This window comes from Psittacula echo, assembly GCF_963264785.1.
Source record: "Psittacula echo genome assembly, chromosome: 6".
NCBI classification, from domain to species: Eukaryota; Metazoa; Chordata; class Aves; order Psittaciformes; family Psittacidae; genus Psittacula; species Psittacula echo.
In genome coordinates this window covers 35,708,904-35,736,555 of record NC_137743.1, presented here as the reverse complement: position 1 = coordinate 35,736,555, position 27,652 = coordinate 35,708,904, and the positions used below count along the sequence as shown (strand labels likewise).

Here is a 27,652-nt window from a genome sequence, read left to right as displayed (position 1 = left end):
TTACATCTGTTAATTATGTTCCTGTGTTTGCTTCTCAGACAAGTGTCTTCAGCCCGTGTGGAAGCCACAGGGCCTCTCTGACACCAGTGGCCACCCGAAGTAGGAGAAGATCAGGTCGGCTCCAAAGGCTGCTGTGCACACAGTGTACTGCATGAACCTTCGCTGGGGTGTTCTTGCTCAACATAGGCACTATCGATGTGTTTAGCTGTTGTTTACAACCATCTTATGGAAGCCTAAGCTCTAATGCACTTCTTTATTCTGATCTTATATCATTGCTTTTTCGTATTTTTACAAAGCACTTAATTAAGTTACCAGAACAGGATTCCAGAATTTCAAACAGAGCTTTTCCAATCCCAGTATCTTTTAGTCTCATGTAGCTCACTTTTGAGGGCTACTTAATAACCAACATATTATTAGTCACAGCTGGGAATAATGATCACATACACTACTTAAATGTGGAAATGGAAATAAAAAAGAATCACATTCTGCTGCAGTCCTCCACAACAAGAAACATCACATGATGCCTAAGCTAAAACATTCAAAGCCACAAGCCACACATTCAAACTGAAATGGGAAAATTTACGTCATGTTTTCTCCCTGTCAGGAGAAAGTACCAGCATTTAAATTGCTACTATTTTATTGTTTCAAGAGTCAGGTGAGTTTCTGCTCGTCTCCAGAAATGATGAACAGCTAATTTCTTATCTTACTTATTTCTTTTTTTTGTTGCCTCCACCTCTCATCCATTTTTATTTCCTTTTTCGTCAGGAAAATACTTGTAATATAGATGGACTTTGCTATGGTGAAGGAGAGTCAAACCCTACCAGTCCTTGTCTTCTCTGTGAATCTGACATTTCGAAGTTCACCTGGTCTATTAATGACAGTAAGACAGCTCTTCTCTAAGATTTAGAAGCACTTACCTGGGAATTTATGACTTGGTCTATGAAATACATGGTTCCTTCATTTGGGTAACGTGAATCTATCTAGCATAGTGTGCACGGACACATTGCAATGGGAATAATTGGGTGCACCAGAAATGCAGACTGACCAGAAGCAGACAGTACTCCACTGCATACACTATGTATCTGTGTATGTATCTTGTTCTGGCAGAAACCTGACAAATCTCAAATTAATAAAACCAACATAATGCCTGAAAATGAAATTTTGATACACCAGTGCTTAAGTCTGTCAGCTAGAGGTGATGGATCCTAAATACCTCTGTCATCATCCCGCAGGTACAAATCTTTAAGGGAACAATTTGGGGTAAATACTGTTTTTAAAACACCAGTGTGTATTTTTGGTGTCTGGAAGTATTGTTTGCTTTCCCTGAGCCAAATCCTGTGAAATGCGCCACAAAAGACCTTGGCTTGGCAGGGAGTCTAAATTATAGGGATCAGCCCCTTGTTATCGTCACTGCCACGGAACCTAAAGGCTCATTCTGCAGCCAGTGGCAGGGGTCACTGAGAAGGCTGCCTTTTAAAGCACCTCCTGAATGCTGAGGACTTAATCATAGCTTTTTCATGGCTATATCCCCAGTGTAAATAACAACCATTACTTACTGCATGCTTTAGAGGTAATCCATGTTTCTAGCAGCATTACCCTCAAAGTGCACCTCCCCACTTACATAAGCACAATTGCATCTCGTCAATATAAAGATTACATTACTGCTGCTCTGTAGATTCCTGTGTTGGTTCTAGAAAGAGTTTCTTTGCACTTTTAGGTTCTGTAAACACAAGCAAGGTATGCGAGTGACAGGATCAGTTTGCTTTGTTTGTTTGCAGTTTTTTATTCCTTTAGGGTGACTAGGTCAGCAGGACCCTTCTGGAAGGAGAGGAAGATTGCTCTTGTCCTTGGGGAACAGCTGGGGATGCTCAGGGACAGAAGCTCCTAGAGAGCGCTAGGTACGGCAGCAGAAACAGCAACAGCTGTGTGATAGTGGCTGGAGTCCATAGCTCCAGCTATGGAGGGGCAACCCTGCTGAGGAGACCAGTGAGCAGACACACTTTTCTCAGAGGTGACAGAAAGGTCCTTGAGAAGGATCAGAAAGGATCCAACAGTTTCCAGCAACAGTTTCCAGCAACACAAGAAGCCATAAGTTGTCTGAAATCAATATTGGAAGTAGGAACACAGTAGGAAGGGAGAGAGGGTTGTTCATGACTCCTATTAATTCCTGTTCCAGGGTAGCCACTTTGAATTTTCGCTACTTAAAAATATATGCCTCTAGTTTTTATATCCTAAAAAATCCTACTTTTGGAATTTAAAACTCCCTGTCACAAGAAGGTGTAGGCAGATCCATCCCAAGTATTGGCTATTAAAAATACCATTGGATGTTACTTGGATGAGTAGTTAAAATGCCTATGGTAAGCCAGACATTAAGAAGAGTTTGTACACCTGAAAGCTGTGGTTTTTTCCCCCAGCATATAGTTTAGTCTAATGAGAGATATTACCTGTCACTCACAAACTTTGCCTCCTTTCTGTCCTTCTATCATGTTGGCCACAGCTGTAGCACCTCTAGAGATGAGCTGATCCAGATGATTATATTGCCAGACTCATTGCTAATATTGAGATAGTTTGATCTTAAAATTCAGAAAATGGCTTAAAAGGGAATAACTGCATTTGTTTTGGAATGTATAAATCTATAAGTGATTGGGAAATCTGAAACAGATCATGGCTCACTTTACAATAATTTCTAAATTTAAAAATACTTAAAGGATTTGTCAGACTTGTTTTCAAAATTGTGAAAAACCTTTTGAAAGTTCTGCAATAATTGGTAGGGTATATATATATATTCGCTGGATGGCAAGGAGATCTCTGTTGAATCAGAAACACTCTTACTCACAGACTACTTTCAGAACATCTGATTTTACGTTTTGTGTCTACAACTTCTCGTTACCCTTCATCCAGTTAATACCTTTGTGTTTATGTGTAAATGCATGCCCAGCATCAATATTTCACTGATTACTTTGTGTACAACTTTTATGGGCTCCATGGTTTAAGTGCTTGGGAAATAAAAGGTAAATTAATAGATGGAAGCTTTCAACAGTTATGCCAGGACAATCTGCTGGACAAGCATTTTAGAAAGCTCTGATAGCACAGCAGCAAGGAGTGGAGAGACACATTTAAATAATTGCATAATATGAGACATGTTATGGAAAGCAAAGCTTGATAAAAGGATATGCACCACAGAAAAAAAAAAAAAAAAAAAAGCCCTAATGATGACTTCCCACAAGCATAACACAAGGAGAGACACAGTCCTCATGAAATCACATATATAGTTCATAGTTTTAGAGTGTGACTTGAAACTAATCCTCAGTATTAGAGATGTACTTTCAGTTAAACATAAATACGGTCAAATTACATTGTGAGAAGATTTGTTTAAATATCAATTTGTATTGAGGAAAGATGGCTTGAGACAAAGGAAGCTTAAGACATGGAGATGAAATTCCCAGCCCTGTACAGAGCTGCTGTCACCTCAGGGTACTCATCCAATTTTACTTTTCCCTGGTTTCCAATTACAAAATGCAATACTTCTCTCTACCTTGCCCTCATATACCTATTCATATTATAAGTATCTTCAGGTAGCATTTGTCTTCTACTATAAAAGAGCCTTGTACCATTAGGTTTTTATTTTCACTATGGAAATACTGGATATAAACACCACCACTAGAAATAACAATGCCAATAGTGACAATATACACTACTGTCACTAGGGATAAAGAATCTCATCATCACTGATGGACCTCTGCTGGTAATGGAGAGACCTTAAATCCTGATGAAATGTCCAACAGAATTCAGTCAGACCGCTCTGGCTCAATTACTACTCATGTAAAGGCAGTAGAGTCTACTCAATGGAGAAGTTACACAATCCCCCCTTCTCCTTGAGTTGCCCATCCAATTAATTTGTCATTCATCATTTTGAGATTTAGTTTACTTATATTTAGATAGATAGATAGAGTGGTAGAAGAAATATATATTTATTAGAAATATAATTAATTAAAGTTTTAGTAAGAACTCGGGGACTAAAGAGAGGTTACAGAAGTCATGTCTGGTCACCTCGCACATATCAGATAACACATGAAAGTAATCAAAATTCAGCATGGGAGAAAAGTTCAGTATGGGCATGAATACTTCTTGATAAAATCAGTTGCTGCCTCTAACATCTAAATTACTTCCTCTGTTAGTCTCAGGGTACATTCTGTACCTCTTTTTTTTTTCGAGATCATCCCTACAAAGACCCATGCTGTGAACCTTTACATGGAAGAAACTGGAATTTATGTAATCATGGTTTAATTTTTGCTGTTTAGACAACCTGCCCCCTGTGTTACAGGCCCCCTCCAGCCAACTGCTGGTGGAATTGGTGAGAATTTTGTTTACTAGTTCTTAGCAGTGGATCCAGAAGGGTCAGCTGTGCTATCAGTCTTAGAGGCTGGGCCACAGGACACCAGGCTCTCTCCTGCTGGCCGCCTTATCTGGAAAGTTGATTCAGAAGAAATGCAGACCTTTGAATTTGCTGTGTTGGATGAATGCAATGCACAGAGAAGATACTCTATTAAGGTAAGAAAAGGAACACTTTAAAGGAAAAACAAAACAAGCCCATCATGTCACTGCCTCAGTGCAATTGTCATTAGAACTAATAATTTGTTCCTGTCTTGAAAACTAGGACTTCAGCTTTTTCCTCATAAAAGTATATTATCCAGCACAGCAATAAGGATCAGTTAATGGAATAAGTATCTCTGAGAACATAGGAACTATGTACAAGGAACAAGAGAGAGTGCTATTGATTGCTGTTTGAAAGAATGCTTTTGCAGAGCCTTTTAATGGTTCATTAATCTGCTTTAAAATTCACATTCTGCATTTGGTTTGCTGAAAAAAAAGCTTATAACAAAAAAGACCAAGCTGTAGCTATAAAAGGGAGATTATAACTCATCCTCAACAATATTTTTAGAGGATTTCTTGCTTTTATGTCAGTACTCCACACTTAAAGTTTCTTGGCTGAGCTTGTGCATTACTTTGTCTTTATTGTATAGCCTAACATTAATCCCATGATAGGATGAGCTAATAAAGTGGGATGCAGACTCTTAACATAAGAACAGTTTTGTGAAGAGAAGATTTTTATTCATACAAATTCCTACTTTTACTCATTCAAACCACTATCATCAAAAATACCAATCTGCTGAACCCACACAGCAAAGTGGAAACTGAAGTCTAGATATGGTTTTAATGGAAACATTTCAAACTAGAGCTATGTTCAACTAGGCGAGATAATAGAGAGGTTTGAATATGTTGAGATGTCATTCTTGTACATACATAAAATACAACTATGGACCTTTCTTCCCTGAAGAGAAAGAGCAGCTAAGGAATGCTGAAATCATGTTCCTGCCTGGGAACCATTTGTAATGTGAAACGGTAAGGAGGGCAGGCAGGCAAATTTTTCATTTCTTCTTTGAAGAATAAGGAGCTGCACTCAGATACTACGTAAAAAACGCTGTTATGGTAAATAGGATTTTTTTTTTTTCTTATAAGAGTTAGGATGTGCAACCTAAATGGTGGGGGGAAAAAAAATCCTTTTGAAGTCAAGCTTTCAGTTCAGTAAATAATTATCCTGAGTATGAGACCATCTATCTAGACAAAGGAAATAGGCTAGAAATAAGTTTTCACAGCACTAGATAACATGTCTGCATTACAAATCTGTCCCTTCATAAAGGGTAACAGTGTACTTCTCAGCTGTGATTATCTGAAGGAATCTTACCACAACTCCCTCTTCCCTTCCTCAGGTTGGAGTGAAGCCCTGCAGCTGCCTCAACGGTGGAACATGTGTTACCAATATCAAATTCCCGCCAGGCCTTGGTGAATACCTGTGCTTATGTCCAAATGGATTTGATGGAGAATTTTGCCAGGAAGACATCAATGACTGCAAATCAAACCCCTGCGGCAGCAGAACATGCGTGGACAGTGTGGATAGCTACTTTTGTAAATGTACCCCTGGTTTGGGATGTAACAGTTCACTGTTTCCATCTCCAGTTTAACTAGAGATATATTGTGCTACAGGATTTTTTGAGTGCAGCATGACCACAAGCTTTCAAATGGACTACATAAGCTTCCTCTGCTGCTCCCATGACTTAACTTTAGACAAATAGAAAATGTGCAGCTGTCTAATTATCCATGCTCAAGGAAGGGGAAAGTACCTAAAGCTCTGTAGTACTGAAATGACCACTCAAGGAGGCTGTGAACCTCACCAGTCTCAGTTCCATGTGCTTATTTCCCGTGTATTTGTGTATCCATGAGATGAGCTAAGAAAAGGCTGAGTGGAAGACAAAAAGGGCAAAGATACAGGACCCTTTCGCAGTCCACAGGATTTGACTAAATTAAGCCAACAAAAGAACTGGGAACGAATGATTTTTCTAGGTCTAGGCAGGAAAAGTAGATATGGAAAACATGAAAAAATAAATTGTCCTTTAATGTCTCTTGAAGCTTCATTAAATTTAAGCATCATAAAACCACAAACCTATTTGGTTGTCAGGCATGCTGATGGAACAAAATCTAACCTTTTAGATTCAGGGCTGTCCACAATATGATTTTAAGAGAGTAAGGGAAGAGAGATGATCACTGCACCAATAAAAAGACTCTTTTAGAAGAGCAGAATGAGAAGCACAAAGAGGAGGAGTTAGAGAATGAAATTCAATGAGGCCAAAGAGGTGGATGAAAGACATATAGTGCAAACAGGAATGGAGTGAAGACGTGAAGTGTGAGGAGAAAGAGAAGCATCTAGTAAATAACATAAATGAGAACATGCGTATCATCTATGTATCATCAACACATAGCTATCATGCAATTTACAGGCAACTTCACCACACTCAATACATCTGTGAATGATTCACACGTGAAAAAGCACTTGTGACAGCATGCGGACAATGACTTCCCCGAGCTCTGCATGCTGTAACCAGCAAAGCCAGCCATTAGACCCTCTGCTGCATTAAGCTTCTAGAGTTTGGCTGAGCTGAGTCACTGTTGGGTCTTGCCCATCACTTCCTTCAGGCAGGCACCTAAGTTCCTGCTGCTCAAAACACCACTCACTTCCAACATAACAGGTTTTCACATTGCCCTAAACATGCTTTCACCTGGACTTTCACGGAAGTTGTATTTTCATTTCCAGTTTAGTTCTTCAGAAGGTACAAGGCAAATCTGAACATACAGGACTTGAAACGGATTTCTAAACCTGGCTCTTGCTTATCTTTGCAAAGGGACAGTTAAAATAATACCCACTCTCCCAAGTCACTGTGCAGCCATTAGAAAGTAAAGACATTGTGTTATTGCCCATTCTTGTCAGAGTCAAATTAGTCTTTTGCAAGTGAAAAGTGCTAACTGAAACTGTGTTGGGACATCTGATCATGGGATCAGAACCCTTTCAGAAGCAGTGTAAGAAAAAAACACCTTAAGCTGAGCTCAGATTTCAGTCCTTGAATCTGTCAAAACCCCCACTCTGTTCACAAACAGAAGTATGAATGAATTAATGAGACCAATAATGTTGACGGCTGTGCTATAGGTTTGAAAAACCAAGTAGAAGTAACATTAAATGCACATAATTATTACTGCTTGCAGTGTGTTTATATAGAAGAAACTCAATTTTAAAGAAAAGCAATGAACAGATTTTACCCAGTGGGCTCATGCAGGCAGGAAGCAAGGTACCCTACCTTTCAGCAGTTTATTAAACCTTCTTTGTTTTGGTCATGTGGGATGGCAAGTCCAGATTTCATTAACTATAAAATTCCAGCAGAAATTAAAAGTAAAAATCATTCAGAAGTGGAAGCTCAGTAAAATGTCCTAAAAGATCTGTGACTCCTAAGCGGTGTTAACTCCAGGTAATGCTACCAAATAGCCAAAGCCTCCTGCTATCCAGTGCTATCTTTATGCCACCAGAGACTTTACTGATGCAAGAACACACAAGCCTAAGCATGGAGAATAAATTTAGAAAATGAAAGTTTGATCAAAATATAAAAATCCCAAACCCAAACAAACATATGCACGATGTCTTGAATCCCCCTGGAAATAACGTTCCTATGAGCACTGGGAAATTTGGGAACATTTTAGGCTGTATTGGGTTAAACACTGGAGATCTACAATGAGAACAATTATTCACAGCTTGTAAGGAGATGGATTAAAAGAACAAAAAGAAATACAATTTCATGAGTTAATAAGGGTATCTGCTCCTGTTCTTTGATACCAGTTTCACACTGTTGTCCTTCTCACTGCACATTGATGGAGTGAAATCAAACTCTATTATTCCATATAAAATATTCTGCCATAATTACAGTGTATTGTTTATCAATTCACACAGAACGTATTCTGAGATCCGGTTCTCATTGTTATGCAAAGTGTTGTTACATTTACAATAACATGCTTGAAAGCAACATACAGCTGACTCTACAGACAAGGGAACAGGACACCTTGATGGCCAGAGAATAACTTGGTGTTCCTGAACCCTTAATTTTTGCCACGTTAAATAAAAGTGCACTTTTTTTTTTTTTGTTCTTCCCTGGCCTAAAATGCGAAAACACAAGCAACAACAGAAAAAAAAAAAAAAAAGATATGATTGAGTGAAACAAGAATACATCTGAAAGTTTTAATAGCAGTTGAAAAATTATAAGCAAATGAAGCTGAAAGCCAGCTGGGAAGTAAATGATTTTACTTCAGGGCAGCTTCTGTGACAACAATAAAAGCTCATCCTTGATGCTGTGTTTATGCATCAATTCCTCAGAAAACCATCAATAATCTAATGAGAAGGCAATGCTATACTACTCAAGTGACAGCACCACTTCACCATCAAATCTTTACAAATGATAGCAAACAGGTAGGAGAAACAAGACGTTAACTCTTTTGAGAGCTTCCCAAGTACTGCTGCAGAAGAAGTGGCAGCACAGGAAACATAATGTGTTGCTCAGTGGTGGCAATTCAGGTGCATCAGTGTATCTCAGGCAACGTAAGGGTATAATGTAGAAATGGGAACACAGCAGGGAGAGAAGCCATTGGAAAATCTGAGAAGGATGACTCCAGAATTATAGCTACTTTAAATTTCTGCAGAGACTTATATGCATTTATCTCATCAAGTGTTCAAAACTCATTTTTCTTCGACACTGTTAAGAAAACAAGAAATCCTGCTGCTTCTTCTTTTGGCCACTGAAAGCCAGAACATTACCCACATGAGAACAAAACTCATCCTCAAAAACTGTATCTCAATCAAAAAAACATTATTTGTTTCCCCAATACCAGTGATTAATATAAAACTAGGGGAGGAGGGAAGAAGATGGAACTATAATTTCATTTTACTTTTCAGAAAACTGAAGAAAACCCCAAGGTTTGGGGGTTGTTCATGGCTTGTAACAAACACAGGGTCCCTAAATGAAATTGCCTGTTCCTTTAGAGTCAACTTAATGCGAAACAGATGTTCCAAACTTGCAACCTGAAGATCTTTTATTCCTATTATTTTCATTCGTACTGTAGCAGTGCTGAGAGAATTGAGGCTCCCTTGTGTTGCAGTGCACTGGAGGTCATGCAAACAGAATAACTGACACTTCTCAGTGCGGGAAGTTTTTGTCCATTTCTGCTGTTTTTCAGCAACCTTCAGCCAAGTTTCAGACTTTGCAAACATTTGTTCTTGGACTCATCTGGGGTATAATTATGCCCAAATTTATCAGATACTGTTTAAACTCCAACCTCTCTGAGTGAAAAGAAGCACTTTTATAGTTCCACCTTTATGTTACAAAAATCAGTCAAGTGACTGAATTTTAAAATTTAGCTTGTTACTTATGGTGTTGCTTTGCTTTTTGTAATTCTCTCATCTTTGAGATTTTAAAGCCAGCTCTTTGCAGCAAAAATAGAGTACGTAGGAGGGAGGAGAGGGAACTGAGGGAGAAGTGGCTGTTGTTACTGAAACTGAGAACTTCATTCTTACTTTCATTGTCTATGGTATTGTGTTTAGTCTTTATATGATACTCAGAGAAAGAAAATTATTACTAATCTAATCAGAGGATAACTCATACAATATTTTCCATAACGTGATGTCTAATCATTTCCCGATGTGCATCAGAAAGCTGTCAGAGAAAAGCAGTCTGATGCTACGACAGTGCTAATTAAATTACAGATTAGAACTAGTAATCCAAAATGTAAAAAGAGAGCAAAAAAAGTAAGTTAATCCCTGAAATACTATGTGATGTCCAGCTTAAATTAAAGAAGCAAGAAGCATGCAAAACCAGAACAACTTAGCTTGAGATGGCACCAATAAAAGGATGCAGGTTTTGCACTGCTGTTCCTTTTTTGTCCACAAGAAAAAATAGGCATGAGAGGGTGATGTCACTTGCTTTTTTAGGCAGCTCAATCAATAGAGAATTCAGTTTTATTTTTTTAAATGGAGATGCTATTTTAACTTGAAAGGAGCAGTGGAAGCTATCTGAAATGCTGAAGCAATGAGAGATTATGTTGTAGGATATGAATAATAATGCTCTGTTATTATCATCCTGTAATTCATTTCACTGTGACAAATTTCTTTTTTGAAGGAAAAAAAAACCCGTATTCTTTTATCCTTAGATCTTCTTTCATGATAAAGCTGGATATCTGATTTGAAACAAGCCTTTCTGTACCTTGTGTATGTCCTGAAGCAGATACCTAGACTCTCCAGAAGGTGTCCCAATCTCCTTGGGTATTCCTACAGGGACAAAGGGCAGGCCTTAACAGAAGTGATATGGACTGGTTTGCGTCTTGCTATCAGGGCTGCATATTCTGGTAACCAGATATAGCCAAACAAGTTTTCTCAAGTGCACAGAGACAGCAGCATGCATACAGAAGCCTGAAGGAGTTTTTAACAACTTCATACATTATTACTCTGCATCATTTGCTGTTCAGATATTAATTTTAACTTTTGGGTCACCTTCCCCTATAGGTATCCATTAAATCATCCAGAGATGTGAATGTGAATATCAATTGCTTCAAGGGATTTTTAAAACCCTATTTCCCAAATCAGCAATACTCTAGACATATCATTTTGGGTTCAGATCCTATAGCAGCTTATCTTATATACACCAGCAGTGTGGCTCAGAGACACTCTGAGAATGTTTCTTCAAATTTTAATTTTAAATAGAAAAAAAATTGTTTTATAAAAGATCTGATCATTTTGCAAAGTTTAACTTCAGTCAGACTCTATCAGGCTGTTTCACAATAAGCTACTGGCTTGTCATAGAAATGGAAAGTACAATAGGTCAGTACAGGGTTCTTCCAACCCTAAAGCCAAAATGGTGCCATTCACTGGCTTCTTTAGTATATGACAAAGATCTCACATAAACAAGACACCAAAAGCAGCAGCAAAGATGGCAAATGCAGGGGAAATAATTTATGTAACATGCGTAGTTTTCTACAAGCAATCATCTCCAATTCAGCACTTCTGGTGCCAATAATAACAGTAATAAACAGTGTGATAAAGGCAGGTTTAAGTGAGACAGTGGGGAATTTGGCTCTAACATGACTGACATACCCTGTAATGAGTTCACAGCTGAGAAGTAAGCCTTAGTGTGTTTCAACATTTGAGCTGAGGAATAAACAGGGAATCTTTCCTGATTATTAACCTCCCCTTTGTTTTACTACAGGGGTTACTTGTCAGGAAGACAGGAATGAATGTGAAGAGAGTCTTTGTTTTCCTGGAATGTCTTGTATGAATACCTTTGGATCATATGCATGTGGAATTTGCCCCAGTGGGATGGAGGGAAATGGCAAAACTTGCAAATGTGTTTTGCATGATTTGTTTTAATAGATGAGGGAAAAAAAATGGATTCAATTCTACTCCTATTATCTTTAATTGAGTACTGTGCCACTTCCTTCAAACACAGATCTTTAAATATACAAAGCAGACTATTGTAATGCTATATTAATATGGGCAATTGCTAACTGGTCTCTGCTACTTTTCACTACAGTTTAGTTTCATTTTGGTTAGAATGAATATCGTAGATGTTCCAGATGCCAGCTAGACAATTTGCCAAGGACATTTCCCATGTTTTCCATTGTTTCACTCCATTCACTAACAAGTACTCGGGAAATACCCCCAGAACTATTTTTGTTTTGGGTGAATGCCATGTAAGCAGCATGTAGGGTAAGAAGGTCCATGTGCGAATCCTTCACAACCTTTTGCCTATTTCCAAGGTGTGCTTTCGTTAGAGGACACAGTACACAGCTGCTGATCTCATGCTTCGCATAAAATCATGACACAGGCCCCAACCAGTGAAGGAAATGGTCAGGAACACTTTTACACTTGTTCAGTATTTGGGGCCAACAGACTCTGGAGACTACAGTGACTCTGTACTCTGCTAAGACTTTCCTAGTGCACAGGATGTGACCTACTCACACTCTGCCTCTTTCAGCCATATACAAATAAGCCTTGTCCAAGAATAACATTTTGTTGGACAGGAGAGAAATCAACACTTGCAGTGTTTAGCATTATTTTGTTGGTGTTTCCAAAGAAATCTGATAAGTAAAAGATACGGACATTAACTGTGCAGATATTAACTTTTTCTCATATTGACTACCGAAAGGAAAAAAAAAGGCAAACCGAAAAAACAGATGTAAGAAGACTCAGTTGAACCTGCAGGATTCTGGCACCAGCAGGACTGCTTCTGCCAGATTGACCAAATTTTCCCTTAATCATATTGCCAAATGTCTGTACAGAATGTTTTCTTTGCTGTATTATTTGACCACATTAGTTATTTCAAAGTGATTTTGTATCCTTTTCACTAACGCCTGTTTTTGTAGCTAATCTGACTAGTGAAGGAAGGATGTACAAAATAATGCCTTTTTTTAAAATATATCAGAAAAGTCATTTCTTCCTTTGCATTTTTTTTTTTTAATTACAGAAAGTTTTCTCTATTTCCAAAATACACATTAGAAGGAATAAAGCTGAGGGCTTCCTTGTCCACCCAAAGAGGACAGAAGTCATTCTTTGTGGTTTTGATACACAGAATTAAAATAACTACTCATACTTCTGTTGCTTATGCAAATACAAAGGCTTCTAGGAGGAAGGAGGAGAAAACTGAAGTAACTTCATAGCTCTTAAAGTGGGCCATATCTCATTACGTTGTTTAATATATGTAAGGAGTCTCAGGCTTTATTAAGAGTACAGAATATCCAAGAGACCCAATAGTTGTTTAACTTGCAGCATTATCCATGTAGACTTTACAATCCCTAATTCATTCAAGAAATTATCTTGAAATTATTCAGAAACTAGTATTTTTTAGAGTCTCCACCAATCAGTTTTCCTTTTCACATCCATGTATACTTTGTACAGGTATTTTGATACGTACAAAGTTTGCAGCTGAACTACCTGAAGACAACAAACATGCACAACATTTTTTCAGACAGAAGCTTTCTAGGAGAGGCAGGAATCAGAGCACAGGTCCCAGTGTGTAGTATGCAGTCTTCATCCAAGTAATGATACTCTTTAATACATGGGAACCTGATGCTTCCTTAGTGCCCTTAGCTCAGTAAAAGATCATCCTGCATATTAAGCTTGTCTTCCAGAAAAATAAAGTTCAGTGACTTTGGGCATAGTAATTTTTTCTATATTTGTGGTGAAGCTTTGCTGTACGTCAGCAGCTGACTCACCTGATTTGCCTTTATTTGCCTGATGGTTGGCTTCCAGAACAAACTTATGTCAGGTTATCTGGTTTGCTGTTACCGTTGCTTTTTATCATCAATCACAGCTAAGCTCTAACATCTTGTTTCCTTGTCTGCATGCTTTCTTTTCACAGCTGTGCTTGCTGCTGACATTACAAAAGCTTTAAGCACTGAAAACGGCAATGGCAAAGGTGATTTGAACAAGACTGAGGTTAAGCAGCTACTGCAACTCTTAGAAGCAAAGGATTCTCCTGTAATTAAGACTTTTAACATAAGTGATAGATCTGGTATGTACACAAAGATATGAACTATTTTTTTTAATTTGCTGCAGTTTACATATTCAGAAATCATACATTTTAACATCTTAAAAGTAAATCTACACTAGCTGTTTATAGTGTATCATAGAAATACAGAGTTAAAATTAAAAACCCCCTTAATTACATCAGATCATGGAATGCTGCTAAACAATTTTATGTGGAAGGGAGACATTACAGCAATAGTAGAGTGGTCAAGCTTATTAGAAATTGCATTGCTTCTGAAGTAGAACAAAATCACTCTAAATCTGAGTGATCAATGGAAAACAAGATGAGAAGAATGACAGCATATGCCTGTTTGCCATAACCAAGTGATGCTGACATTTTATTTCTGTATTTGATGGATCCAGTCCACTGGATTGAGACTGAGTTTGGCGTGTAAGTGAGGATGGATTCTTGAAGTACAAACTTGACTGTGGCAGTTTCCCAGAGGTGGAGCACTACAACACTCTCTAGCATGGATGTGCACCCGCATGATACTTACATTGGCCCTGTTCTTGTGAGTGTTGTATGTTTAGTTGATTTTCTAGTGAAAGTAGGGAGCAGAAAAATTGAGACTGCACATATCTATTGAGTAGGGGCATATGTAAAAGCAAAGATTATATTTCTCTCACTCCTTTTTTCCTATCTGTACCAGGCCAGCCAACAGCTAGCCAGAACTTGCCTCTTGCAGGTATCCATCATAATGTTGTAGATAAGGTGCAAGATGAAAATTCTTCAGAATCATAATGGAGACCTCACTGGAGGCAAATAAAAAAGATCTATAACCATCATTAATTTATTCATCATCTGATCTCTGCCTTAACACTATTAAATGCTTCACAGGCAGTTCATACACACTTGCTATTCAGTGACATCATAAGTGATAAAATATACTATCAGTGTTAACTTCTGCACGTAGTGCTAAGATAATTAACACAGTCTTCTGTCATACAAGGTTTGACACATTAAGGACGATTTTTAGATTAGAAACATGTATTTGACAGTGTGTTTTTACATGCTGTAAGTTTTGATGTTTACCTTCCAATTTTAAAAGACCAAAAGATTGTTGAATAATACAATTTCTCACTCAGTTATCTTTCACTTACGCTGAAAATTACAGTTTCTATATTATCCATGATAAATGCCAAACAACTTTGAGTAATTAACTTGAAAACATGTAATTAGGGAACTAATAAATCTTGTTTTAATGAGAAACAGCTGTTCTGTTACACTGTGCCTACAGGACATTCTCATGTTTGGCTCAAGGTTTGGGAACATTTTGCATTAATTAGACTTTCACATAATAAAAGCAGTTATAAAGCTTTAGGTGGACTCAGGCAGTCACTGTTTAACTTTACATAAAATAAGAAATTAAAAATAAACATGCTTGAACTTCCTTCTCTTTTAGGCCATGCAGCACAACTATCACATATTACTACCTGTGCCAACAGGCCATGTTTTCCTGGAGCATTATGCTTTGATCGGAAACACCCTTACATTGGCTATGTCTGCAGACGATGTCCAGCTGGGGTTTTTGGAAATGGTTGAACCTGTACCAAAGTCCCCAGACCAGGTACTTTCACATTTTTAGAACGCTAAAGAGGTTTTGCATATGAAGGCTGTAAGAAAACACGAACTAACATGGCATTACAACATAGTATATTTTATAATCAAACACTGAAGGTTTTCTTCTTTCACTGTTACCTGACAAGCAGTTGGCAGGTCTTATTTCAGTAATACCTGGCTCTGAGAGTCGAAATTCAATAGATTAGCCATATCATTTGCCACTCAGGAGTAGATGGTATGAATCACCATGTCCATACCTTTGCCACAGCATCGGCACAGGATTTCAAAACATGAGTGTTACTCTGCTTTCCTTCTTTCCTAATTCTTTTGCTGCAAGGCATTTTTTCCCCAAAGTGACCTGTGAAGATGATAATAAAGTGTCATGCAAGAACAACTATACCAACAACTAAAGGCAACAGATAATTAAAGCATTTCAACAGTATTGTTCATAGCCTGGGCAATAATCTTCCTTAGGGAACTCTGAAATTCAGCTAATCCCACTAATCGCTGAGGACTAGTCATTAGAAGAGGTCTTCTGCTGTGACAAAGAAAAGCCGGGTGCTGATCTCAGGCAGAAAGTGGCAATGTCATAGCAACCACCTATCAGTCACCTGATCCTGGTCTCTCACAATGAAATTCTCATAATTCAATGTATGGTTCCCTAGAGACAGTCTGGATGGTTGTCCCCTTTTTACTGCATAGAGTTATTTGCATACAGAACTATGTTTATTCCTTAATAACAGAAGCTACTAGATCAGATTCCTTGGTTTTCATCTAAATCTTTTTCTTAAATATTTAAGACAGACTGGCTTGGAACATCTCAAATTGTTCTCCCACTTGCTACACTTGACAAACCCACCTTTACTTTCCATTCTGTGTCCAAATCAATGACTGCTCCCTTGGTGTTTTATTTTAATGCATGCTATCAAAGCAGAAGTAATTTTACTGCTTAGTATAGGTAACATCCAATCTTTTTGAACTATAAATTGATTTTAGCCAGTTCTCTGAATCTAAACGTCACAAAAATAAACCCAATATTTTTCTTTCTCTAGCAATGAGGACAAAGTATAGCAAAGTCTGTCAGAGTCACTAAGTCAGCTATCAACTCTTCTGTAACTTGGTGGAGCTGTAAAAGCAGGTGAGAAGGAAAAAAAAAAAATCATTATTCATATAAATTAACTAATATTTCTATTCTCGCTCAAAGCTACACCTTGTCATTAATGGGATAATGAAATATGCGTTGAACACCCTAAAGGCCATTTAAATGCTGTTGAGTAGAACAGATAGTCTACAGCTGTAGGTATTGGTACAGTAAATCAGACAAACTTCCATCATGCTTATATAAACATTAACCAATAAATTTGCTTATGTTCTAAAAAAGGGAAGCGTAGACAGTAGTTGCCATTTATTGTGATTCACAGTGTCATACACAGCTCCGGGCAAGTTTTAAGAAATATCCCAAGTATCAGGATCCAAAAATAATACATGCTTCTTTCAAAAGCGAGCAGTGTATCAGAGGCTGGGGGTTTGTTTTTCTCTCAAATATGCAAACTGAGTCCGGGACTTCATGCTGCAAATATAGCCACGCAACCAGTTTGAGCATTTTGGGGAGGGAATGAAGAGGATTTTTTGTTGTTGTTCCATCAGAACCTTATATTCACTCATGTGAATTATATCACAATATAAATTATGAGAATCTTGTGCCTCAAGGTGAAACGAGAATAGTAATTTAATATTTAGAAATTAGAGCAATTGTTGCAGCTGTATGAGTGTCCTAATTTATGACCAAAATGATCAGTTTAGCTTTTACTCATGTGCTTTGCTAGTTGAAGTATTGTGTAGCATCAATGATTAAAAGATTTCAGACCAAAAAAGAGTGGATTTTCAATTAAATTTATGTACAGTTATGGATTATGATTATTGTTAAATCCTCCCTGTTACAATAATAGCTTCTCTCCCTTGTAACTTATGCTATCAGTCTTCAAACAAAACAGAACAAATCTCTTTCAGCTTACTATGATGCTTGTGAAAATACTGAGATTATGTGCCACTTCTTTCTAACTCCAGTAATTTTAATCTGAAAATACTCTTGATAATCCCTATTTTGTACTTTTATTGGCTACTTTTGTCATGAAGTTATACTCAATTGTTGTGATTTAAGGATTAAAGGATAAGTATTTTTTCGTACAGAAACAACAAAATACTGAGCAGAAAACATATGTCAGAAAACAACTGTTTACTATATGTTTGATGAGCTGCACACAGAAGTCCTTCAATTTTGGTTTACAATCAGCAAAGTACCATTTCCTCAGCACTGATATGTGACAGGTATTAATTTTTTGATGTATTTGACTTACTGCAAACTATGTAACTCCACAAATAAGTTTCGGAGCTGTATTTACCTGCTCTGCCAAGAAATCAGGCCCTCATTCTATTCTCACTTATGTGCCTTACCTCGTTTATATCAGTAGTCTGTACTGTTTAAATTAACTAGACTTAGTTGCAATTGTTCTTGATGTACATCAGATTAGTCTTAAGGAAAAATATTATCAGTATCAAAGCTGGTATGGAGTTTGATATATAAATGGAAATTATTATTTTTTAAAACACATTCTTGTATCAGAAACAAAAAAACTATTTCTCTCTCTTCAAAATCCATGAAGTCCCTTAATTTTGCTGGAATTCCAACAAAGAGGAAAGTCTAAGGACTTTAAATATGTCCAAGCATTTCACTTTTGTATAAAATATCTGTTACCTTTTTGTTAGAAGAGGCAGATCTATTAAATCAAACCATACAGTATCATTGGTCATATTCCTGGCACAAAGAAAATGAATATATCCTAATGGGAGATGCTGGTGATGTTACTGCATGTTGTAATATTAGCTCTCGTCAGACACTACTGGTATTTCTCTAGACTGGTTTCATCACTCACAGTCACAGAGATACCCATCTGTTTGCACTTCCTTTAGCAGATTAGAAAGGTTGGTGTCATCACAAAAGATTTCTTTTTTTCCTATTAGTAAATCAGCAATTTTACTGGACAAAGCAGTGCCACATCCATCACCAATAAATGATTGTTTGTTCAGAGCCAGCTCTTTCTGCCTTTCTTGGTTTAGGGAGTCAAAGATCAAGGGAGAGATTATTTTATGATCTCTGTAATAGAGTTCTGCTTTTCTGTTCTGAAAACCACCACTAGCTCTCCTGCCATAGCGGTTAATTTGCAGTGTTGTAGACATCTGGCACTTGATATATTTTTGTATATGCCAGCTATTTGTTATGTTTATGTACTTTATGTTTTACACTACTCCAGTATCTGCATCGTGCTTTTGAATTCGCTTTGATTTTACATCAGAGAGATCTCTGTGACCTTTTCATTTGCACCACTGTCAGATCAACAACAAGGTGTGGATTTAAAAGGAGAATAAAATTAAAAGATTAGAATTAAAAGAATGTGTGTATTTAAACACATAGTGCTCAGTCTAACATCAGAGAAACGTAATAGTCTTAAGTTTTACATTCTTAAGTTTTAACTTTGAAATCACTGCTGTCATTATTGGCACTCATCATTTATCACTGTCCATGACCAAGAAATAAATCCAGTAAGAGCTTTGTTCATCAACCCAAGGTTTCATCTCTGGGGCTAACTGCAGCAGTAGGGACCTCTTACTGCTAGAACCAATAAAATTATTTTGCTTCAGGAAATGACTGAAGAACATAATGGTCTCCTTTCATCTCTTATCTAACAGAATGGGTGAATTTGCATTAAAAAGATCAAGGCCCAGATTCCATTCTCATACCAATGCAAATCGTAAGCAATTCCATTAAATAAATAGCATTACCCTAATAGAGCAAGTCAAGCACTGTTCCTGGAAGACACATCTTAAAATCTGTTAAAGTAGGCACATTACACACAGAACTTTCAAATACAAAATCTGTATATACTAATAGGTGTAGATAAAATGCATATACTTTCCAGCATTCAGAGGGTGTTTTGCAATGAGTAACTAACCAGCCTTGACATCGTTTATGTAGTGAGTTTCAAGGCCTACTTGAAGGCAGGAATATTTTGATATGCAATCATTAGCTATGAAGTTGTCTGAGATCCTTGCAAAGAAGGCATAACAGAAATGCCAAATAAATAGTAAATAATACTCTGATTTGCCTCTGTGTTGTAATACCTCCCAGCTATTCTTGTGGGCTCCAAAACAGGGAAGCATTGCATCCCAATGCTGTGCCTTTCAGCTCCTAACCCTGACTCAAGCCATCAAAACTCTGTCCACAATTCATTTTTGGAATTTATGCAATCCCTTTCATAAACTGTTTTAGTGTTTCTAGGTTGTGCATTTCAGGACAAAAAGTGCATTTTTTCCAGACTGACCAGTTATGATGTAAGGACGTCTCCTTCAAGGGGTATGTGATGAAATGGCATCTGAAGTGGGGTTAGAAATGCCACACAAAGACATCCCATATAAATTAGGTCTCATGAAAGACAGTTTTGCAAATGGTACACCAGTAATCTTTGCATGAGGCTGGGATCAGCCTGGCATTTTGAACACAAGCTGTGACCCTTTCCTGCCCTCTGAGTTTGTAATTGCCACTGAATATCCACTCATGTACTTGTCAAGATAGAAAGGGAATCTGGAAGTCCTTCCAATGGCTTCTCCTCCTTAGGGATACCTAATAAAATATTAAGTATTTTCAGAAAAATATCAACAGAAGCCTGTAGTGTATATGCTGTGACCCAAACATAACAACTAAAGTAGGCACGGTGGGGAGAATATGTTTACATAATTTTAAAGATAAATGGTTTCCAGCTTCACTGATCCATATACTCTGTCAACCCAGAATTTCTTAAGTGCTTCCAATACAGATGATATATTTAGGAAATTACGTAGCTCAGCAATAGAAGACCAATGAAGCCCAAGCCATAAAACCACTAGGGAAGAGGACTCAGCTATATGCCATGAATAATATTTACACTCAATCAGAACACCAAGAACAGATTACATTTCTCTCCTACCAAGAATGTGCCACCTTTTGCTTAAGCAATCACTGTGCCATCATGACTTTTAAGTGATAATAACAACTTTATCTCCAACAAATAATCTATGGAGGATACAGGCCCTGTAGTTTTTTACACTGACAGAATAGAGAGCAAGATTATCTCCTCTTAAAATTTTCCACATCATTTAATCATGTAGCTATAATAGCACATAGCTTTTAAAGATAGCCAACCCTATTTTCACAAATTTGGTAGATTGCTGTTTTGTTAAAGGCACTTCGAAGCCCTTTAAGACTGTAAGTAAGTCAGGCTGGACCAATATCCTGACATCATTAAAGCAACACCAGAGTTTTGCCACTAACTGCAAAAGTAAAGCATTAATTGAAGAAAAAGGATTCATAAGCAATGCAAAGCAGAGTACAGTAGAGAGGAGTAAAAATAGGTAAGAAATACGCAGACTCATCATTGTTGAGGACAGATTTTGAAGTAGCTCCTTAACTTCTTGCTGTTATTGATGACCAGCTACCTATAGATGTAGTGGCACCCACTTCAATGGGTTTGTTTGCAGAATCAGGTGATGTTCACTGCCAAACCATGTGAATCTTGCCCCCCAAAGTACACATGAAAGAGCTAGTTCATATCTGAAGGGGCACAGCAACAAGCTGTAGCTAACACAAGACAACTGATCCTCTGGGATGCAAGAGGAAATTCTCTCATGCTGCTGATTTATTAGATTAAGAATTTTACAAAATCATAGAATAGCCCAGGTTGGATGGGACCTCGAAAGATCCTCTGGTCCAATCTTTGATTTCTTAAAGATAATTTATCTCATATATTATGATAAAAATACAAAAGACTTGTTATAATTTCTATAGGATAAAGGGCTAGAACCATATACTGAAGAGTGCCACCAGAGCTCTCTGATCTGTAAGTGGTGGAAGAGCTGATAAATCTTCTATATTACTAAAAAGTAACAGTTCTGTAAAAGTTTCTCCATACTAATGCCCATTGTTTACAGTACTTACAGGATATTGTCTTTCAAATCCCAGATTTGAATCAAGCTACTGATTTAGGAAATTTTAAATTTGTCTTAGGCTAATGTAATACTGGATAGGTAATCCTTAAACCTTCATCCTTCCTTATCCCCCAAATGCCTCTGGTGAGTTCATAACTTCCCCTTTATATTTTTTTGAATGAAAAAAAAAAGAGAGGACCTGTTACTTTCTTCATAATTATTATGTCACAATGTTGAATCCGTGAGAGACTTTGGCTTGCTTCAAAATTCTTCCTCCATAAAACCCAATAATTTCCATAAGACAGCCTCAGAGACTAAGGGAGAAGGTCAAACCCAATACCATTGCTAGCTGAAGTGCCACTACCAAATGTCTCTATTTGCTCATCCTAATACTCCTGCAAAGAGAAAAACACAAACATTATGAAGGCAAGTCTCATGATAGAATCATAGAATCATAGAACAGTTAGGGTTGGAAAGGACCTTAAGATCCTCTAGTTCCAACCCCCCTGCCATGGGCAGGGACATCCTACACTAAACCATGTCACCCAAGGCACCCTCCAACCTGGCCTTGAACACCACCAGGGATGTAGCATTCACAACTTCCCTGGGCAACCCATTCCAGTGCCTCACTGCCCTTACAGTAAAGAACTTCTTCCTTGTATCCAATCTAAACTTCCCCTCTTTAAGTTTGAACCCGTTACCCCTTGTCCTGTCACTACAGTCCCTAATGAATAGTCCATCCCCAGCATCCTTGTAGGCCCCCTTCAGATACTGGAAGGCTGCTAGGAGGTCTCCACGCAGCCTTCTCTTCTCCAGGCTGAACAGCCCCGACTTTCTCAGCCTGTCTCCATACGGGAGGTGCTCCAGTCCCCTGATCATCCTCGTGGCCCTCCTCTGGACTTGTTCCAACAGCCCCATGTCCTTGTTATGTTGAGGACACCAGAACTGCACACAATACTCCAAGTGAGGTCTTACAAGAACAGAGTAGAGGGGCAGGATCACCTCCTTTGACCTGCTGGTCACGCTCCTCTTGATGCAGCCCAAGATACAGTTGGTTTTCTGGGCTGCGAGCGCACACTGAAGCCACCTCGTGTTCATTTTCTCATCGACCAACACCCCCAAGTCCTTCTCTGCAGGGCTGCTCCGAATCTCTTCTCTGCCCAACCTGTAGCCGTGCCTGGGATTGCTCCGACCCAGGTGCAGAACCTTGCACTTGGCATGGTTAAACTTCATAAGGTTGGCATCAGCCCACCTCACAAGCATGTCAAGGTCCCTCTGGATGGCATCCCTTCCCTCCAGCGTATCAACCGAACCACACAGCTTGGTGTCATCGGCAAACTTGCTGAGGGCACACTCAATCCCACTGTCCATGTCACCGACAAAGATGTTGAACAAGACTGGTCCCAACACTGATCCCTGAGGGACACCACTCGTTACTGGTCTCCAGCCAGACATTGAGCCATTGACCACAACCCTTTGCGTGCGGCCATCCAGCCAGTTCTTTGTCCACCGAGTGGTCCACCCATCAAATTGATGTCTCTCCAATTTAGAGACAAGGATGTCATGCGGGACAGTGTTGAACACTTTGCACAAGTCCAGGTAGATGACGTCAACTGCTTTGCCCCTCTCCATCAGTTCCGTAGCTCCATCACAGAAGGCTACCAAATTGGTCAGGCAGGATTTCCCCTTAGTGAAGCCATGCTGGCTGTCACCAAGCACCTCCTTGTTTTTCATGTGCCTTAGCATGCCTTCCAGGAGAATCTGCTTCAAGAGTTTGCCAGGCACAGAGGTGAGACTGGTCTGTAATTCCCTGGGCCATCCATTTTCCCCTTCTTGAAAATGGGAGTTATATTTCCCTTTTTCCAGTCATCGGGAACTTCACCTGGCTGCCATGATTTTTCAAATATGATGGCCAGTGGCTTAGCAACTTCATTTGCCAGTTCCTTCAGGACCCACGGATGGATTCTATCAGGTCCCACGGACTTGTGCACATTCGGGTTCTTCAGATGGTCTCAAACCAGATCCTCTCCTACAGTGCGCCCAAGGTCTTCATTCTCACAGTCCCTGTGTCTGCCTTCCAAGACTTGGGTGGTGTGGTCAGAGCATTTGCCAGTGAAGACCGAGGCAAAGAAGTCATTAAGAACCTCAGCCTTCTCCAAATCCAAGGTAGCCAGTTCTCCCGATAGGTTCCGGAGAGGGCCCACGTTGTCCCTAGTCTGTCTTTTATTTGCAGTGTACCTATAGAATCCCTGTTATCCTTAACAACCCTAGCCAAGTTTAATTCTAACTGGGCCTTAGCTTTCCTAACCTGGTCCCTAGCTTCCCAGACAACATCCTTGTATTCTTCCCAGGCCGCCTGTCCCTGCTTCCACCTTTTATAAGCCTCTCTTTTCCCTTCGGATTTTCCTGAGCAGCTCCTGGCCCTCCTGCTGCACTTTCTTCTAACTGGGATGCAACACTTCTGAGCATGCAGTAGGTGATCCCTGAATATCAACCAACAGTCTTGGGCCCCCTTGCTCTCTAGGTCTATATCCCATGGAACCTTACTAAGCAGGTTCCTGAAGAGGCCAAAGTCTGCTCTCTTGAAGTCCAGGGCAGTGAGCTTCCTGCACGCTCTTCTCACTGTCCTGAGGATCTCAAATTCGACCATCTCATGATCGCTGCATCCAAGACTGCCCTGGAGCGTCACATTTCCAACCAGCCCTTCCCTGTTGGTGAGCACGAGGTCAAGCATGGCACCTCTCCTTGTCGGCCCCTCTATTACTTGCAGAAGGAAGTTGTCTTCCACACAATCAAGGAACCTCCTGGATTGCTTGTGCCGGGCCGTACTGTCCCTCCAACAGATATCAGGGTGGTTGAAGTCGCCCAGGAGAACAACAACCTGCGATCGTGAGGCTGTTCCTATCTGTCTATAGAGTCATGCCACCATGTTCTTATATAGAGAACATACTACTATAGTATTCAAAGGGCAGAAGTAAGATTTGTCAAGAGCTGACACCTAAGTTAATAGTGAGCTATAGCTCAATAACCATACTTCAGGAACTGTTGCAACGTTGCATTAAAAGCATATGCTGTTCAGATGGAATATAAGCACTGAATTCTGCACTAATGCTGCTTAGCTTGGATATAGGGATGCCGAGCTCCCTTCTAAGCCACAGCCAGAAGTCAATGCACATTGTTCATAGCCTTTATACACAGCTAAATGGACACACCAGTTATTATTGCTAACCTGCTAGCAATAGTGAAAAACCCACTGTTTAAAATAGATACAAATCAACATAACTGAGTAAAAAATTTGTAACATGACATCTGAAAACTCACTGAAATTCCACGTCGTTTTTTTTTTTCCCTATATTAGAAAGAAGCTATAGATAGTTTTCAACCTAGTCAGTTAAAATTGCAGAGAATTCCATAAAAATATGATTTCACTGAGGGTATTTATGTGTGCTTATATGGTATTAAAATAGATTCATTACTGGTCTTCAGCAAGGCATAGTTCAGATTGCGTCTTGGCTTTCATATGTAAAGTAACTCATTTTAATGTGTTTACAGCTCAAAACAACATAATTATAGTTTTAGACCATTTACTTCTTGAATCGAATAAAGGACAATTTCAGTAAAATATTCAAATTTAGACTACTTTTTCTTTGAAGCGATATTATGGATTTTCTTTTGAAGAAATGTTATGGACTTTCTTTATAATCTATTATTACAGTTCTAAAGAATTCTACACAGATGTTTCAGAGATGATCCATCTCGATTTAGCTTATTTTGTATATATCTGTCAACCTGTTCAAGCCATGACAGAGTCTGAAGACCCATGAAGACATCATCAGATAAGAACACAGTTTCTGTTAATTTTTCCATCTCTCGCAGTGCTGAGAAATAAAATATACTGCCAATTCCTGAATAGAAAATATAATTTAGTTTTATGAACTCTATCTTAATACTGCCTTTGTAGAAATAATTAGAGTTGAAGACTCAAATAATTGGAGAAGGTAGAACACAAAGAGAAGAGGTAAAAGTTCAGACCTGAAAGATGGACAAAGGATAATGAAAGACAGGAAAATTAAAGTTACAAAGGGACTAAATGGGTGATCCATGGTAACCATACTTCTCCGTCGCTTCCTGTTTTGTTAGCTGGATAATTACAGAAAAGGACAAGAACAGCACTTTTAAAAACTGCAGCAGAGAATGAGTTAGGCCTAAGGAACATAAAGAGTATGGAAAGACATCTACTAACAAAGGAGCAAGAGGAGCAAGGCTCCTGTGCAAGGGGTGAAAGCACATCAAACACGTAGATTTTTTCCAACCCCTAGGAGAGAACTTTTCAATTAAATCTTGAAATAAACTGGAAGGCAGGAGAGGTGTTTTAGAAAACACTGTTTGTTTGTAAAAAACATAGCTGGCTTACAAATCTCCATATACAATCAAAAAAAAGATACTGATAAAGAAAATATTCATGGAGGGAAAAAATATGTGTTTGGGGAGCATGCTTTTATCTCTGCAATCAGTAATTCTTACACCATTTTCAAAACCACTGTCTCTGGTGAGTCTGACATTAAAATTTCTATTGAACACTTACAGAAAACATCATAAAAGTAAAAAAAACTCAAACAAGCAAAAAACTACCAACAAACAGAGTCTGCAAAAAAAGAGCACAAAATACATTCTTTTCCTCAAAGGCCTATTCTTCTGTACAGCTATCACTGTGTTCATTCTCTTCTTGCCCTGTTCTTGCACTTTGCGTGTGTATGATGTCTTGTCCCAAGAATCTTACTAATCAAAAGCTGATGTGTACCTCCTTGGAATGCAGATACACATATATTACGTGAAACATCATGTATTAGGAGAAGTTTCATATTAAAAACTGTTTCATTACTTTCAAACTTGAGTGTCATTTTAGAAACCCAGTTTATATCCCAGTACTACAATTATTTACTCAGGACACATAGAAAGGAGCCGATCATGTAAAGTTTATGGAGAAATCTGACTTAAATGAATATAAACTAAGGCAGTATTAATGCCCTAACACTTTGGGGTTTTTTTCTCTTAAATTCTGCGTTATAAAGCTTTCTATTGAAAAACTATTATACTTTGTATGAGGAAAAGGCTACACCTAACCAAAACCTAACCAAAATCTTTCTAAGTTATTGTTTTGGTATTTGTTGAGTATGGAAGAGATTATCTTTATGTATTCCTTGACATACCTTAGATAAGACTGAAAATGGTCTCTGACACGTAGTTGGTAATATAATTTCTATGTTCATGAACTCTTTGCTTCCCGACTGAGCATCTCAGAACCCACTTTTTCTTTAAATGCATCAGTTAATGAATTGAGATGTCAATTATACTGTTCTGAAAACCTAGAGGCAAAGGAACAGTGACAGAAACAAATACGAAAGACTAATGCAACATAAGCAAACACAGTCTCTTTTTGAGGTAATATTTTATTGTATATTCATATAGTATTTCAACATCCCAGAACTGGAAAAGGTCCTCCTTTATGGCAGAGTCTAGGCCCTATTCCATTTGTGGGAGTCATTTACTCTGAATACAGGGAAATTTGTAAACAAAGTTTAGTGGGTGAGCTGGCTGAAGATCCCAGGTTTCCTCCTCCACTAAAAGCATTGTGCTAGAGCAGAATGATTTTGAATTTCATACACACAAACAAATTTGAGTTGAAAATTATGAATGGTGTTACAGAATTGTCTATGTGCAGCTGCAGCCACATTTGGCAAATAAAAGAGTCTGCAGCAAAGGAATGGTTATAATCAGAAGTGGATGTGTGATTCAGACTCCATATAATATTCTCTATTGCTCATGATTTCAGTAGGTGAAGGGGAAGAAAACTGCTCACCAACTAACAACATCAGCAACACAATCTCATTTTGTATCAGGCTGAAACAGAGTTCGGGGACGCCAAACTAGATGTTCACTTTTTAATTTCGCTGTTAAAGCAAAGAGTAAATTTACTCATCACAGAAGCTGTGGTTTGAGAGCACAGATTTTACTAAGACTGAACATGCCTGTACAGATGGATACAATGTGGTGTGACTGCTTCTCTCATGTGCTGACCTGTTTGGAAGTAAGGCACACTAGGTCCACAAGCTGTCTCTCTCTGT

The 27,652-nt window shown here is 38.4% G+C and overlaps 1 pseudogene across 1 annotated transcript in view; it reads left to right on the top strand.

The window, feature by feature from the left end:
• LOC308223238 (von Willebrand factor D and EGF domain-containing protein-like) overlaps positions 1-27,652 on the top strand; it is a 193,152-nt pseudogene that overhangs the window by 117,039 nt on the left and 48,461 nt on the right. The window contains exons 15-20 of the transcript in view: positions 766-880; positions 4,302-4,551; positions 5,772-5,991; positions 11,631-11,768; positions 13,782-13,934; positions 15,352-15,516. The product of the transcript in view is annotated as a von Willebrand factor D and EGF domain-containing protein-like (transcript). The remainder of the gene's footprint in view (positions 1-765; positions 881-4,301; positions 4,552-5,771; positions 5,992-11,630; positions 11,769-13,781; positions 13,935-15,351; positions 15,517-27,652) is intronic.